This window comes from Elephantulus edwardii, unplaced genomic scaffold (genome assembly GCF_000299155.1).
Source record: "Elephantulus edwardii isolate Elephantulus edwardi_28Jun2011 unplaced genomic scaffold, EleEdw1.0 scaffold00234, whole genome shotgun sequence".
Lineage (NCBI taxonomy): Eukaryota > Metazoa > Chordata > Mammalia > Macroscelidea > Macroscelididae > Elephantulus > Elephantulus edwardii.
In genome coordinates, this window is record NW_006399984.1 from 267,236 (window position 1) to 279,968 (window position 12,733).

The 12,733-nt window shown below is 39.0% G+C and overlaps 1 protein-coding gene and 1 pseudogene across 2 annotated transcripts in view; one reads left to right on the forward strand and one right to left on the reverse strand.

Moving 5' to 3' along the window:
• GABRB3 (gamma-aminobutyric acid (GABA) A receptor, beta 3) overlaps window positions 1–12,733 on the reverse strand; it is a 484,556-nt gene that overhangs the window by 217,118 nt on the left and 254,705 nt on the right. The window lies entirely within an intron of this gene.
• LOC102857218 lies at window positions 9,387–10,015 on the forward strand (annotated as a pseudogene).

Genomic DNA, 12,733 nt, shown 5'->3' on the forward strand with positions numbered 1-12,733 from the left:
TCCAATATGGATTGAGGCTCAATGTCAAGAAGACAAAGATTCTCACCACTGGGCCAATTGGCAGCATCAGTATGGAAGGTGAAGAGATTGAGATAGCTAACAGTTTTCATTTACTTGGTTCCACAGTCAACACTCTTGGTAACAGCAGCCAGGAAGTCAATAGATGAGTTACACTGGGAAAGTCAGCTGTGAGAGACCTTTCAAGAGTACTAAAGAGCAACGACATCAGACTAGAGACTAAAGTGAGACTGATCCAGGCTATAGTCTTTACAATTACTTGTTTTGCCTTGGAGAGTTGGACAGTGAATAGGGATGATAGAAAGAGAACTGATGCCTTTGAGCTGTGGTACTGGAGAAGAGTGTTGAATATTCCATGGACTGCTAGGAGAACAAACAGGTTTGTCCTGGAGAGGGTGAAGCTCCTTGGAGTCAAGGATTCTGAAGCTTTGTCTGACATACTTTGGGCATATTGCAAGGAGGGATCAGTCCTTGGAGGGGCACATCATATTTGGGAGAGTTGAGGGATGGCGCAGGAGAGGAAGACCCTCGATGAGATGGATTGATTCTGAGTGTAATGGTGGGAATGAATGTGTTTAAGACAGCAAGGTTGGCACAGGATATAATAGTGTTTAGGGTTCATGTACATAAGGTTGCTATGAGTTGCAAGCGACTCGATGGCATAGAACAACAACAACAACAACAACAACAACAACAACAACTGAGAATTGGAATTCTCTGGAATATATAAATGTGAATCACTTAGTTATAATAGAATAGAAGTTCATCAAAATAATTGAGTTTGCCAAAGTGAGAGAGTTACTCTTTCTCCAGGTGTTAGGTGCTGTTAACTCTTCTTTGACTCAAAGTGACCTATGTATAAGAAAACTAAACTTGGTCCAGACCTTTGTCATTCTTATAATAGTAGTTAGGTCTGAGCTCATTAGTGTAACCATTGTGAAAATTAATCACTTCTAGAAAGGTTCTTGCTCTTTCTTGAGAGAGAGAGAGAGAGAGCAAGAGCGAGAGAGAGAGAGAGAGAGAGAGAGAGAGAGAGACAGAGAGAGAGAGAGAGAGACAGAGAGAGAGACAGAGAGAGAGAGATATGATATACTAGAAACTTGCTTTGACTACCTAGGTATGAAATCTTGAACGTGAGAGAGAGAGAAACAATTGGCACAAAATTTCTAAAGCTCATCGAGACACGCATTTTTATATGCCTTAGATTGCTTGTATACTATGACAGCCAAATTCGCTGGTGGATGAAGTCCCAACAATTTATAAATAATATATTTAGAATTTTTGAAATGTTTCCCACTGAAAAAGCTCATACAGGGCTTACTAGGTTTATTAAGCCTTATTTAATGCAAAAGTGAGAAGCAAAAGATTTGGGTAAATGATTGGTCCCTTCTAGATCATCAAGAACAAAGTTTAGTGAAGTGAAATGCAGAGCAAAAGACAGCCAGTATGCCATAGCAGTTTTGGAGGTGTAGGAGGAGGTTTTGGAGATGGCTGAGGGCCTGGGGAAGGCTAGAAAAGGATTGTTGGCATTCATTTATTGAGCAGAATTCTTTCCTTCATGGCTGTGGGAGCTGGCATCATTAGTATGGGAGACTTACAAGTCAAGCATTTGTGCAAAGGTCATCGACTGTCCTTTCAAAATTTTCTGACACTATAAAGCTAGTAACAACAACAGTAAAAATCTCAGATAATGTACAGGACAGAATTGAATGTCAAATAAATGGCAATAGAATAGGAACAACAAGATTTCCTTCTTTTGAAATCTTTTGTTCTTTATTACAATAATATTTGGGGAAAATTTAAACACAGAGATATTGCTTATTATTTTCCAAGTTATTTACTGGCTTCCTAAGCAGCACAAGAATTGAAGAAAAATATTTTAAAAGTGAGAAAGTAATGGAATCTCCAAATTTCAGTATTTAGTAATGGAGTGTTAAAATGTAAAGATGTCACTCTAGGGACAAAGGTGCACCTATATTTGCCCATGGCCTTCTCAATTATTTGCTATGTGTCTGAAAGAAGAATTGATGCCTTTGAATTGTGGTGTTGGAGAAGAGTACCATGGAACCAAAAATATACCATGGACTACCAAAAGAACATAGGTCTGGTCTGGAGAGGGTGAAACCAGGTTTATCCTGGGAAACAAGAATTTTAAAGGTCCATTTCACATTTTTTTGTGCATTTTGTCAACAGGGACCAGTCCTTGGAGAATGACATCATGCTTGAGAGGGTGGAACAGCAGTGCAGGAGAGGAAGACACAGTGAGTGTGGTAATTGGATGAGAATTGGTGACAGAGATGGTAAGGTTACTTTAAAAAAAGTAAGATTTAGCAAATGAAATTGGATTCACTAAATTTTGGAGCTCAGGTAGCTGAATTGTAAGAAGCTATGCTGCAATCCCAAAGGCATGTGGTTTGAATCCACCAGCTGCTCTGTGGGAGATGAATGGACAATCTCTTCCCACGTGATTTACTGCCTCTGAAAATCTGCTGGAGGTTCAGCAGTCACCAACAACTGCTATAATAGTAGTGCTACTGTTGTTAGCACTACTATTATCAGAACAGAGCAGGGCAACACTGCATGGTTCAAAATTGGGAAGGGTGTACGTCAGGGATGTGTCCTGTCTCCATACCTTTTCAACCTGTATGCAGAGCAGATTATCTGAGAGGCAGGGCTCTATGAGGAGAGGCGTGGCGTTAGGATTGGTGGACAATCTATCAACAATCTGCGTTATGCAGATGACACAACCTTGCTCGCTGAAACTGAGGAGGACCTCATGCACTTACTGCAGAGGGTCAAGGACTGCAGCCTTCAATATGGACTGAGGCTAAATGTTAGGAAAACAAAAATTCTCACCACTGGACCAATCGGTAGCATCAGGATGGATGGTGAAGAGATTGAGATTGTTCACAGCTTCAGTTTGCTCGGCTCCACGGTCAACACTCTTGGCACCAGTAGCCAGGAAATAAAAAAACGTATTGTAATGGGAAAGTCTGTGGTTAGGGACCTCTCTAAAGTACGCAAGAGCAATGGTGTCTCTCTGGAGACTAAGGTGCGCCTGATACAGGCCATGGTTTTTGCAATCACTTGTTATGCATCAGAGAGTTGGACAATGACTAGGGAGGATAGAAGGAGAATTGACGCCTTCAAGCTGTGGTGCTGGGGAAGAGGACTGCCAAGAAAATAAACAGATTCATCATAGAGAGGATTAAACTAGGCTGCTCCTTGGAGGCAAGGATTCTGGGGCTTCGTCTGACATACTTTGGACATGTTGTAAGGAGAGGCAGGTCTTTTAGAGAGGGACATCATGCTGGGGAGAGTGGAGGGACAGCCCAGGAGGGGAAGACCCTCTATGAGGTGGATTGATTCAGTGACTGGGGTACTCGGGATGGGTTTGTCAGAGGCAATGAGGTTGGCACAGGATAGAGCACAGTTTAGGGCTGTTGTACATAGGGTCGCCATGAGTCGCAAACGACTCGACGGCACATAACAACAACAACAACAACAACAACAGCTGTTGTTATGTACCATCAAGTTAGAACCGATCCACAGCTGATCCTTCCTCCAGCAGGTTTTCAGAAGCAGTTAAGATCACAGGAGAAGATTTCCCATTCTTCTTCTGTGGAGCAGTTATGGATTTGAAGTGCATGTCTTTGGGATTGCAGCATGGCTTCTTAACACTGGACCACTGATAAGAGTTCTCTGATAATAGTACTACTATTATTAATACTATCCTCAGAAGAAATTGAGAGTCAGAAGAAGTGAGAATCAGGCAATTTAAAAGATTTCTTTAGTTAAATAAAGTGTCCCAGATCATGTGTTTGTCACATTTGCTTGGTCTCTGGTAATAAGAGTATTGGATTGAGATTGGCTCAATGATTGGTTCAAGGTAGGACAGGGTCCAGATCTGTTGTGCATAGGGTTGCTATGGACTGTAGGTGACTCTTTAGCACATAACAATAACAACAACATTGAAACGAGGCTCTACTTTCTTGTTCCCTTCACCTCACCCATCCATTCTATAATCTGTTTCCTCACTTTTCCATCCCATTCTTTCTTTCAACCCTCTGCAATTGTTTCCTTGGGTAAACCATTCTTCACTTTTGATATATATGATTAGTAATACAAATTGAGCTTTAAGTATTGCTTCTGCTGTTTCTCAAATATTTTAATATGTTGTGTTTTCATTTCTCATTTGTTTGAAGGAACTTTTCCATTTCATTTTTTAAATTTCTTTAGTTTTTATGTATATGATATTCTCCTTTTTATCTTTTTTTTGCTGATTTCTTATTTTATAGCATTGTGATTTGAGAGGATGCTTTGTAATATTTCAATATCAGATTTTCAAGACACGTTTTGTGACTTAATACATGACCTATTCTACAGAATGTTCCATGAGCACTTCAGAATATATAAGCACACTTAGGTTTATTGCAGTGTTATTCATAGGAAACAAATGGAAACAACCAAACTTCCAAACCACAAATGAATAGCTAGAAAGATTATGACAAAATAGGGTACTATGGACAACGACTATAGATTATAGAAGCAGAATTGATATCTTTGAGCTGTGGTGTTGAAGAAGAGTACTGTGTATACCATGGACTTCTAAGAGAACAAACAAGTTTGTCCTGGAGAGCATTAATCAGGCTACTCCTTGGAGGCAGGGATTCTGAAGCTTCGTCTGACTTATTTTGGACATGTTGCAAGGAGGGACCAGTCCTTGGAAAGGGACGTTATGCTTGGGAGTGTGGAGGGGACAATGCAGGAAAGGGAGAACCTCAATATGATGGATTGATTTACATAGGGTCACTATGAGTTCCAGGTGACTCGACGGTACATAAAAGCAAAAACAACAACTAATATTGAAAAACAATAAAGAATTTGTAAGACATTGCATAACATGAATTAATTTAGAGGGCAAAATGCTGAGTGAAATACGTTCACAGAAGGATAATTATTGTATGTGAGCACTATCACAAAAAAAAAAAAAAAACGACAACCAAACCCAAAAAGCCTAATAAAAGATTTTCATACAGAGCACCATTCAAGTGTAGTTACCAGATAAGGGAAAGATTGTGGCATAGGTGACTAAGTAACATATAAGAAATACTTGTACACAGGGATTTCAGAGGCCTGCTATTTTGGAAGTGGCTGGCCAATCCTTCTTCCTAGTCTGTCTTAATCTGAATCAGGCTCAGATTTAGAGAAGTATCTGACAGACAAGTATTTTACAGAAAAAGCAGATGAAAGATATTTCCCCAAATTGTGGAATTAATCATTAGTTTCAGTGTGGTCCCCACCCTTGACACAAGTGTCTTGACCCACTTATTTCCTTGCTCCATCATGCACCTGCATTCCCATCCTCTCCCACCCACTCCCTTCAACATCTATCTCCCATTGTCCAGTTCTTGATCTAATAGTTTGTATCTCAAGCTTTATGGGCTTCTGTGATTCCAAACACTTGAGCTACTGACAATTTCCTATGCTGTGGCCAGTGTCTCTTGAGTTTAGTGCTAATGTTTCTCAAGCGAGGGTGATGTGTCTTGTAGATCTGGTGTATAGAGTACTGAAGACCAATGGTGTCACTCTGGAGACTAAGGTGCACCTGATACAGGCCATAGTCTTTGTAATAATTTGCTATTCATCAGAGAGCTGGACAATGACTAGCGATGATAGAAGGAGAACTGACACCTTCAAGCTGCGGTGCTGGGGAAGAGTATTGAATATACAATGGACTGCTAAGAAAACGAACGGTTTCATCTCAGAGAGAGTGAAACCACACTGCTCCTTGGAAACAAGGATTCTGAAGCTTTGTCTGACATACTTTGGACATGTTGCAAGAAGAGACCAGTCCTTGGAGAAGGATGTAATACTTGGGAGGGTGGAGAGACAGCATAGGAGAGGAAGACCCTCTTTGAGGTGGATTAATTCAGTGACTGGAGTAATGGGTACAGGTGTGTTCGAGACAGTGAGACTGGCACAGGACAGAGCAGGGTGTAGGGTTGTTGTTCATAGGGTCATTATCTTTCACAGGTGACTCAAAAGCACATAACAACAATAAATATTTATTAATATGAGTGAGAAAATTATGGTGTCTAGTGCAAGAATAGTTGTACTGCAACACTGAATGCACACTGCTCTAATCTACAAGCGAGTCTGAGGGAGAAAGATGGACAATATCCCCCCGTTTGATTAACTGCCTCTGAATATCCACCAGAGTATCAGCTACAAGTTGGTTTCGACTTGATGGCAAACAACAATATATTTGAAGGACAAAACAATTTTGAATAAATAGATGATCTACTGACTGAAAAAAAAGCAGTCACAAACCAACAAACCTCCCCACAAAACACCAAACAAACAATGTGCTTTGGAAACTTTCCCTCTAATAACAAAAGAAAAAAAAAAACACTGAAAAAATTTAAATATTTACATATATCAAAAGGTTCTTGTTGTTATGTGCCGTTGAGTCGCTTGCAACTCATAGTGACCCTATGTACAAGAGCCCTAAACCCTGCTCTGTCCTGTGCCAATCACACTGTCTCTGATAGACCCATCCTGATTACCCAGTCACTGAATCAATCCACCTTATAGGTGGCCTCCCCCTCCTTACAACATGTCCAAAGTATGTCAGATGAAGCCTCAGAATCCTTGCCTCCAAGGAGCAGCCCGGTTTAAACTTCTCCATGATGAATCTGTTTGTTTTCCTAGCAGTCCATGGTACCCTCAATACTCTTCTCCAGCACCACAGCTCAAAGACATCAATTCTCCTTTTATCCTCCCTAGCCATTGTCCAGCTCTCAGACGCATAACAAGTAATTTTAAAGACCATGGCCTGTATCAAACGCACCTTAGTCTCCAGAGAGACACCATTGCTCTTCAGTACTTTGGAGAGATCCCTAACAGCAGACTTTCTCATGGCAATACGTCTTTTAATTTCCTGGCTGCTGGTGCCAAGAGTGTTGACTGTGGAGCCAAGCAAACTAAAGGTGTGAACAATCTCAATCTCTTCACCATCCATTCTGATGCTGACAATTGGTCCAGTGTTAAGAATCTCTGTCTTCTTGATATTGAGCCTCAATCCATATTAAAGGCTGCAGTCCTTGACCCTCTTCGGCAAGCTCTTCAGGTTCTCCTCAGTTTTGGGAAGCACGGTTGTGTCATCGGCATAACACAGATTGTTAATAGATCTTCCACCAATCCTGAACCCACATTTCTCCTCATGGAACCCAGCCTCCCGGATAATCTGTTCTGCATACAGATTGAAAAGGTATGGAGACAGGACACATCCCTGGTGTATGCTCTTCCCAATTTTGAACCATGTAGTGTTTCCTTGCTCTGTTCTGACAACTGCCTCTTGGTCCACGTATAGGTTTCACATTAGCACGATCAAGTGTTCTGGGATTCCCATTCTTCTCAGAATCAAAAGGTAGAGAGGGAAAAATTTCGTCAATCATATGTATAAAAAGGGACTGTTGTTGTTGCTAAGTGCTTTCAATTGAAGTACATATCAGTGATCCTATGAACAACAGATCTGAGCCTTATCCTATTCTGTGCTAGCCTCATAATTTCTGACACACTTTAGCTCATTGCTGAAGTCAATGTGTCAATGTATCTTGTTGAGGGTCTTACTGTCTTTCAGTGACCCTCCATTTTTCTTAGCTTGATGCCCCTGTCCAAGGAATAGCCTCTCCTAGCCATATGCCCAAAGTAGTGAGATGAAGCTTTTCCATTTTTGCCTCCTAGGAGTGCACTGAGTGACTTCCAGGAGATATTCAGTACTCTGCTCTGACACCACAACTCAAAGGCATAAACTCTTCTGTCATTCTTATATTTATTGTCCTGCTCAGATGTGATTGAAAAGACCAAGGCCTGAAAAGGTACCTTAGTCTACAAACATGCTACTGATTCTCAGTAATTTGAGAAGGTTGACTTGCCCAGCTAATTTTTCCAATGCCACATGTTTCCTGATCACCTGACTGTTGATACTAAGGATGTTGACTACAGATCCATAACTACAGATTTCATAAGATGAAATCACTGACACTGCCAATCTTTTATCCATCTACCATGATGTTGCTTATCAGTCCAGTGGTAAGGATTTCTGTCTTCTTGATTTTGAGATGCAATCCATAGCTGATCTTGATCTTCTTTTGATATTATATAGCAAGCATTCCAACAAATAAATGGCTAGAAAGATTATGACAAAATAGAGTAATCTGTGACATTAAAAACAATGAAGAATTTGTAAAACATAGAGTAACATATATTAATCTAAAGGACAAAATGCATAGTGAGCAAAACTCCCTAAAACTTTAGAAAACTCTCGTACATTAATAACAAATGACAGCCAAACAAAATGGTCAAAGAACATGATGCCACACTTCTCACAGAGCCCAGCTTCTCGGATAATCTGCTCTGCATACAGGTTGAAAAGGTATGGAGATAGGACACATCCCTGGTGTACACCCTTCCCAATTTTGAAACATGCAGTGTTACCCTGCTCTGTTCTAATGACTGCCTCTTGGTCCAAGTATAGGTTTCGCATTAGCACGATTAAATGTTCCGGGATTCCCATTCTTCTCAGAGTCGGCCACAGTTTTTTTATGATTCACGGAGTCAAATGCCTTTGCACAATCAATGAAACACAGATATACATTCTTCTGGTATTCCCTGCTTTCTGCTAAAATCCATCTAACATCAGCTACAATATCCCTAGTACCACAAACCCTTCTAAACCCAGGCTGGACTTCTGGCAGTTCTCTGCTGATGTGCTGTTCCGGTCATTTTTGGATCATCTTCAGTAGAATCTTGCTTGCATGTGAAATCAATGATATCGTTCTGTAGTTTCCACACTCTGTTGTGTCGCCCTTCTTTGGAATGGGAGCAAATATAGATATCTTCCAGTCAGTTGGACAAGTGCTTGTTCTCCAGATTTCTTGACACAACTTGGTGAGCACATACAGGGCAGCATCTATTAGCTGAAATATGTCAATTGGTATACCATCTATTCCTTGGGGCCTTATTTTTTTGCTATTTCCTTCAAAGCAGCTTCAACTTCTTCCTTCATCTCCATAGGCTCTTGCTCAAATGTTATTTCATTAAATTCTTCTGTATCTGCCATTTCCTTTAGATATAATGACTCAGTATATTCCTTCCGTCTTCTTTTAATACTTCCTGAATCATTTAATATTCTGCCTAAAGTATCCTTGATTATAGCAACTCAAGTTTTGAATTTATTCTTCAGTTCCTTGAGCTTAAGAAATGCTGAACGAGTTTGGCCCTTTTGATTTTCCCCTGGGTGTAGGGGAAGAAATAATAAGAGTGTTTTGGTTGTAACCACCATCTCACAGTGATCCACCAATATGATGAATACTAAGAGAAAGAGGAGGAGGAGGACCCATTTTATGTTTCAACGCCCTATAGAAAGCACAGAGTTGTTTCTTTGGACACTTATATACAAATCTACAAGAAAGGAGATGTTGTAGATGTCAAGGGAAGGGACATTGTTAAAAAAATGTCAAAAAATGTTTCACAAATGTTACTATGGCAAAACTGGAAGAGTATGCAGTGGTACACAGGATGCTATTGACATTGTTGTGAACAAACAAGGTAGGATTCTTGCCAATAGAATTCATGTGAGCATTGAGCATATTAAGCACTCTAAGAGTAGAAACTGCTTCCTGAAGCACGTGAAGGAAAATGATCAGAGTTAAAAAAGGAAGTCAATGAGAAAGTCATCTGGGTCCAGCTGAAGAAGCAGCCTGCTCCCCACAGAGGGGGGCACTTTGTGAAAATTAATGGGAAGTAGCCCAAGCTGCTGGAATCTATTCCATATGAATTCATGGCAAAAAAAGGGGTGAAATACAACTTTCTGTGGCAAAAGGAGAGGGGGGAGAAAGAAATAATGAGACCAATAAAAATGGAAAAAATATTCTATGATCTGGATAGGAAGAGTGAACATCATGAAAATTACAACCGTAACAAATCCTAATAATCTACACATTCATCATAATCCAAATACAGATCCCAAACTCATTCATTAAGGATAGAGAAAAGGCCATTTCCAGTTTTATTTGAAGATAAAGCAAATAAGCAAAGGTCTTCTGAAAAATAAAATTAAGTAGGAGGCAATGCAATCCCTGACCTCAAAATCTACTATATGGATATAATAATAATAAAAAAACCCCAAACATGATATTGGAACAGTAACAGATGCATAGATCAATGCAATAGAAATAACAACCCAGAAATCAACTTAACTACCTATGTTCAAATGATATTTGACAAGGAAACAAAACTTGGTAAAGGGATAACAGTCTTTCTTTAACAAATGGTGCACAAAGCTTGACATCTACTTGTAGACAAGAGTTTCACATCAGGCATAAAAACTACTCAAAATGGTTCAGATGCCTAGGGGTACACTCACAAACCATAAATATCACTGAAGGGGGGAAAAAGGAAAAAAATTGAATGCCCTAGTCTATAGCTTAGAAATCTAGCTAAAAAGGCAAAACCAGGAGTGGAAAAATCAGCAAATGAGATCTTCCAAAACTTAAATTCTTGTGTATATGAAAGACTTTTTAATAGGTAAAACAGAGTGAAAAGAAAGTCTACACCTAAGAAAAAAGTATTTGACATGATATTTCAGAAGAGACTCGAAACTAAAATATATAGTATACTACAACAAGAAAAAGACTGTTAACTCAATTATAAAATACACAAAAGACATGAAAAGACTCTTCACCAAAGAGAATACCCAGAAAGTAAATAACTCATGAGGAAATATTCAAAATCACTAGCAATCAGACAGACGTAAATCAAAACACTAAAGGGATACTACTTTACCCTAGTAACAATACCAAAATTTACCAAGGCAGTAAACTATAAAATTAATAAGGATGCAGAGACTGGAACTCTCATACACTACTGCTCAGTTTGTGAAATGACCCAACCACTATGAACAGTAGTTTGGCATTAAAGAAATCCCAATATACCCAGTTTTTCCACTATTGGTAATATATACCAAGGAAATCAGAGTTGATACACAAATGGAGATATGTACATTGTTCAAATGGAGCATTGTTTACAATAGCAAGAAAATGGAAACAGTCCAAGTGACTATCAACAAATGAACGGATAGAGGAAATTGTGGTACATTCACACACATAATTCTAATTAGCACTAAAGAATAATTTCTAAAATACTATACAACTTGAGTGAATATAGAAGACATTACGGTAAATGAAATAACTCAGTAACAAAAGGACAAATACTGTCTGCTACTGTGAGAATATGAGGTTAACTAAGAGTGAGGAGGATACATAAAGCAGAAATAAAAGGTATAGTCAATGAACATTGTAAAGGACTAAGACAAGAGAGGATCATATTGGGTGAACTGAGGAAAAGACAACATGAATATCAAAGTTAGTAAAGATGAACAGGTTATATATAACTTCAAATGGGAAGGAAGAAAGGGAAAAGAGGAATGGAAGGAGTTGCAGAAACTACTACAGCACTAGGGATTAGTGGACTGATGGTTAGAAGGTGAAGGAACAGGAAAGGTGCAATTGATATTTGATGAGATGGGGTAGTAAAAGACACTAATCAATAATTAATAATTTATAACATAATCTATACTGAAAACTACAGTCCTTGACTTTCTGCAGTTGAATGCTTCATGTCCTTCTCAGCGTTAGCAAGCAAAGTTGTGTCATCAGAAAGTTAGTCTTTCTCCAACTCTGATGCCATATTCTTCCTCATAAAATCCAGTCTCCTGAATAATCCATTCTGCATATAGTTTGAAAAGGCATGGTGATAGGATGCATCCCTGGTGTACACTTTTTCTGATTTTGAACCACCAGTGTTTCCTTGTCTTGTTCTGCTAACTGTCTCTTGGGCCAAGAATAGGTTTCTCATGAGCACAGCCAGGTGTTAAGAGTTTCCCATTCTTCACAAGGTTAGCCACAGTTAGATGTGATCCACACTGTCAAATATCTGCATAGTGAATGAAACACAGACATTCCTCTAGTAATCTCTGCTCTCAGGCAAGATCCATCTGACACTGGCTATGATGTCCTTAGTGCCGTGACCTCTTTTAAATCCAGCTTGTATTTCTGGTAGTTTTCTGTCAATGTACTGTACCAGTAATTTTTTTTTCTTTTTTCATTTCTTTTCTCTTCTTTTATTCCCATTCCCCCTCCCCTCCCTTTTTTTACTTTTTCTTTTCAATAATCTTCAGCAGGATTTTATTTGTGTCTGATATTAGTTTTATTTTTCAATATTTTCACACTCTTCAGGATCATCCTTTCTTGTGAGGAATGGTAATAAATATGAATACACAGACCTAGAAGTAGTTGTCGAAACAGAGTAAGTAAACACAGTATAGTTTAAAATCAGAAAATATGTGAATCATGGTTCTGTCTTTTCTTCGTATCTATTCAATCTGTATGCTGAGCAAATATTCACAAAGTTTAACTATATGAAATTAAATGAAGTTAAACTATAGGATTGCTATGAGTTGCCAGCAACTCAATGGCACATGACAACAACAACAACCAATCATATGAAGAAGAACATGGCAGAAGGATTGAAGGAAGATTAATCAAAAATCTGCATTTTGCAGATGACATAACCTTGTTTACAGAAAATGAAGCACTAAATATAGAAGATCAAAGATTACAGCCTTCAATATGGGTTACATCTCACCATG